The sequence below is a fragment of the Cervus elaphus genome, chromosome 15 (assembly GCF_910594005.1).
Source record: "Cervus elaphus chromosome 15, mCerEla1.1, whole genome shotgun sequence".
NCBI lineage: Eukaryota > Metazoa > Chordata > Mammalia > Artiodactyla > Cervidae > Cervus > Cervus elaphus.
Window position 1 is genome coordinate 25,136,603 of NC_057829.1, and position 5,134 is coordinate 25,141,736.

At 36.7% G+C, this 5,134-nt stretch overlaps 1 pseudogene; it reads right to left on the reverse strand.

The window, feature by feature from the left end:
* Positions 1-4,779: 4,779 nt before the first annotated feature.
* LOC122709723 lies at positions 4,780-4,879 on the reverse strand (annotated as a pseudogene).
* Positions 4,880-5,134: the final 255 nt, after the last annotated feature.

Here is a 5,134-nt window from a genome sequence, read left to right on the forward strand (position 1 = left end):
CACAAACTTTAAATGACACAATGGACCAGCTAGACCTAATTGATATCTATAGGACATTTCACCCCAAAACAATCAACTTCACCTTTTTCTCAAGTGCACACGGAACCTTCTCCAGAATAGATCACATCCTGGGCCATAAATCTGGTCTTGGAAAATTCAAAAAAATTGAAATCATTCCAGTCATCTTTTCTGACCACAGTGCAGAAAGATTAGATCTCAATTACAGGAAAAAAATTGTTAAAAATTCAAACATATGGAGGCTAAATAACATGCTTCTGAATAACCAACAAATCATAGAAGAAATCAAAAAAGAAATCAAAATATGTATAGAAATGAATGAAAATGGAAACACAACAACCCAAAACCTATGGGACACTGTAAAAGCAGTGCTAAGGGGAAGGTTCATAGCATTACAGGCTTACATCAAGAAACAAGAAAAAAGCCAAATAAATAACCTAACTCAACACCTAAAGCAATTAGAGAAGGAAGAAATGAAGAACCCCAGAGTTAGCAGAAGGAAAGAAATCTTAAAAATTAGGGCAGAAATAAATGCAAAAGAAACTAAAGAGACCATAGGAAAAATCAACAAAGCTAAAAGCTGGTTTTTTGAAAATATTAACAAAATTGACAAACCATTAGCAAGACTCATTAAGAAACAAAGAGAGAAGAACCAAATTAACAAAATTAGAAATGAAAATGGAGAGATCACAACAGTCAACAGTGAAATACAAAGGATCATAAGAGACTACTACCAGCACTCTATGCCAATAAAATGGACAACTTGGATGAAATGGACAAATTCTTAGAAAAGTATAACCTTCCAAAACTGAACCAGGAAGGAATAGAAGATCTTAACAGACCCATCACAAGCAAGGAAATCGAAACTGTAATCAAAAATCTTCCAGCAAACAAAAGCCCAGGACCAGATGGCTTCACAGCTGAATTCTACCAAAAATTTAGAGAAGAGCTAACACCTATCTTACTCAAACTCTTCCAGAAAATTGCAGAGGAAGGTAAACTTCCAAACTCATTCTATGAGGCCACCATCACCCTAATTCCAAAACCAGACAAAGATGCCACAAAAAAAGAAAACTACAGGCCAATATCACTGATGGACATAGATGCAAAAATCCTTAACAAAATTCCAGCAAACAGAATCCAACAACATATTAAAAAAATCATACACCACGACCAAGTGGGCTTTATCCCAGGAATGCAAGGATTCTTTAATATCCGCAAATCAATCAATGTAATACACCACATTAACAAATTGAAAGATAAAAACCATATGATTATCTCAATAGATGCAGAGAAAGCCTTTGACAAAATTCAACACCCATTCATGATTAAAACTCTCCAGAAAGCAGGAATAGAAGGAACATACCTCAACATAATAAAAGCTATATATGACAAACCCACAGCAAGTATCACCCTCAGTGGTGAAAAATTGAAAGCATTTCCCCTGAAATCAGGAACAAGACAAGGGTGCCCACTCTCACCACTACTATTCAACATAGTGTTGGAAGTTTTGGCCACAGCAATCAGAGCAGAAAAAGAAGTAAAAGGAATCCAGATAGGAAAAGAAGAAGTGAAACTCTCGCTGTTTGCAGATGACATGATCCTCTACATAGAAAACCCTAAAGACTCTTCCAGAAAATTACTAGAGCTAATCAATGAATATAGTAAAGTTGCAGGATATAAAATTAACACACAAAAATCCCTTGTATTCCTATATACTAACAATGAAAAAACAGAAAGAGAAATTAAGGAAACAATACCATTCACCATTGCAACAAAAAGAATAAGATACTTAGGAGTATATCTACCTAAAGAAACTATACATAGAAAACTATAAAACACTGATGAAAGAAATCAAAGAGGACACAAACAGATGGAGAAACATACCGTGTTCATGGATTGGAAGACTCAATATTGTCAAAATGGCTATTCTACCCAAAGCAATCTATAGATTCAATGCAATCCCTATCAAGCTACCAACGGTATTTTTCACAGAACTAGAACAAATAATTTCACAATTTGTATGGAAATACAAAAAACCTCGAATAGCCAAAGTCATCTTGAGAAAGAAGAATGGAACTGGAGGAATCAACCTGCCTGACTTCAGACTCTACTACAAAGCCACAGTCATCAAGACAGTATGGTACTGGCACAAAGACAGAAATATAGATCAATGGAACAGAATAGAAAGCCCAGAGATAAATCCACGAACTTATGGACACCTTATCTTTGACAAAGGAGGCAAGGATATACAATGGAAAAAAGACAACCTCTTTAACAAGTGGTGCTGGGAAAGCTGGTCAACCACTTGTAAAAGAATGAAACTAGAACACTTTCTAACACCATACACAAAAATAAACTCAAAATGGATTAAAGATCTAAATGTAAGACCAGAAACTATAAAACTCCTAGAGGAGAACATAGGCAAAACACTCTCCGACATAAACCACAGCAAGATCCTCTATGACCCACCTCCCAGAATATTGGAAATAAAAGCAAAACTAAACAAATGGGACCTAATGAAACTTAAAAGCTTTTGCACAACAAAGGAAACTATAAGTAAGGTGAAAAGACAGCCCTCAGATTGGGAGAAAATAATAGCAAATGAAGCAACAGACAAAGGATTAATCTCAAAAATATACAAGCAACTCCTGAAGCTCCATTCCAGAAAAATAAATGACCCAATCAAAAAATGGGCCAAAGAACTAAACAGACATTTCTCCAAAGAAGACATACAGATGGCTAACAAACACATGAAAAGATGCTCAACATCACTCATTATTAGAGAAATGCAAATCAAAACCACAATGAGGTACCATTACACGCCAGTCAGGATGGCTGCTATCCAAAAGTTTACAAGCAATAAATGCTGGAGAGGGTGTGGAGAAAAGGGAACCCTCTTACACTGTTGGTGGGAATGCAAACTAGTACAGCCGCTATGGAAAACAGTGTGGAGATTTCTTAAAAAACTGGAAATAGAACTGCCATATGACGCAGCAATCCCACTTCTGGGCATACACACTGAGGAAACCAGATCTGAAAGAGACATGTGCACCCCAATGTTCATCGCAGCACTGTTTATAATAGCCAGGACATGGAAGCAACCTAGATGCCCATCAGCAGATGAATAGATAGGGAAGCTGTGGTACATATACACAATGGAATATTACTCAGCCGTTAAAAAGAATTCATTTGAATCAGTTCTAATGAGATGGATGAAACTCATTATACAGAGTGAAGTAAGCCAGAAAGATAAAGAACATTACAGCATACTAACACATACATATGGAATTTAGAAAGATGGTAACGACAACCCTATATGCAAAACAGAAAAAGAGACACAGAAGTACAGAACAGACTTTTGGACTCTGTGGGAGAAGGTGAGGGTGGGATGTTCGAAAGAACACCATGTATATTATCTATGGTGAAACAGATCACCAGCCCAGGTGGGATGCATGAGACAAGTGCTCAGGCCTGGTGCACTGGGAAGACCCAGAGGAATCGGGTGGAGAGGGAGGTGGGAGGGGGGATCGGGATGGGGAATACGTGTAAATCTATGGCTGATTCATATCAATGTATGACAAAACCCACTGGAAAAAAAAAAGAAACCAACACATCAGTGTAAAACAACCATATCCAAATATAAAAATTAAAATAAAAAAAAATAAAGAACACTCTAGATAGAGACCTGGCAAAAGTCCGTAAAAATTAAAGTACATAATTTAAATAACAGTTCAGGGAAAAGAGTAAGAAATATCTAGGGGTATTGACTGTTTTAACTGCTAGACAAATGACAGCACACATTTGGACCTGAATAGGCATTAGAAAACAGTGTAGGGACCTCCGTGGCAGTCCAGGGGTTAAAACTCAGCGTTCCCACTGCAGGGGCATGGGTTCAGTTCCTGGTCCGGAAATTAAGATCCTGCATGCCACTTGGCAGAACAAAAAAAGAAAAGCAACAGAATTAACAACACTGCTCTATGTTATATATGAAAGTTAAGAGCAAATTCCAAGAATTCTATCACAAGGAAAAAATACTTATTAAAAAATTTTCTACCTGCATGACATTATGGATTGTCACTAAACTTACTGTGATCATTTCATGATGTATGTAAATAAAATCATTATGCTGGACACCTTAAATTTATACAGTGCTATATGTCAAGTATATTTCAATAAAACTGAAAGAAAAAAGATCTAAAAAATATGGCTAGCTTTAGACAACTAATAGGCTGAAAGCATTCATTTATTCATTCACTTATTCAACAAGTGAATGACTACTATCAGAAGACTGCATTTATTTGTCAATTCTGAGCAGTTATCTGAGAAAAACACTGAAGACTGCCTGTGAATTTTAGGGTCTTTCAGATGGTGTAGGCTATCTTTGGGGGAAAAGCTTGGTTATTAAGGACAAGATTGCTTAAATGCCACTCTCATTTTTTGGCTGTGTGTCTCAGGGGCCACACTGGGTGTAGGAGAGACTTCTGTTACAATTGCTGTGGGGAAAGTTTTTGCAATTGCCTGTGGTTCAGTGGAGTTTTCTTGGTTATCTGCAACTTGTTCGTCTGGGTTGTCTACTTTGCTCCTCAGATCAGTTTGAGCCAGGGCTGTTAGTTTTCCCCCAAATCATGTGAGAGGGGGAGAGCTTGATAGATTTTGTGTTTTTTTTTCATTTTTAAAAAATTCTATTTTTAATTGGGGGATAATTACAATATTGTGATGGTTTTGGCCATACATCAACATGAATCAGCCATAGGTAATAAAAATTTGGAACGTTTCAAGAATTTGCGGGTTGTCCTTTTGCAGGGGCCATGATAATCTCTATATTATTCCAATTTTAGTATATGTGCTGCCAAAGCAAGCAGTTATTTTTGTTTGTGACTAGAAAATAGCCACATGCATATTTCAAATGCTATTTTTTTTAGCCAATTAGTTTTCTTCTCCATGTACTTGGGGGCTGGCAAACTCTGTAAAGGGCCAGATGGTAAATATCTTAGACTTTTCAGGCCAAGCAGTCTGCTGTAGCTATTCAGTACTGCTGTGAAAGCACCTGAAGTCAATATATAAAGGAAGGAATGTGGCTGCATTACAAAAAAAAAATTTACTTGTGAAAATA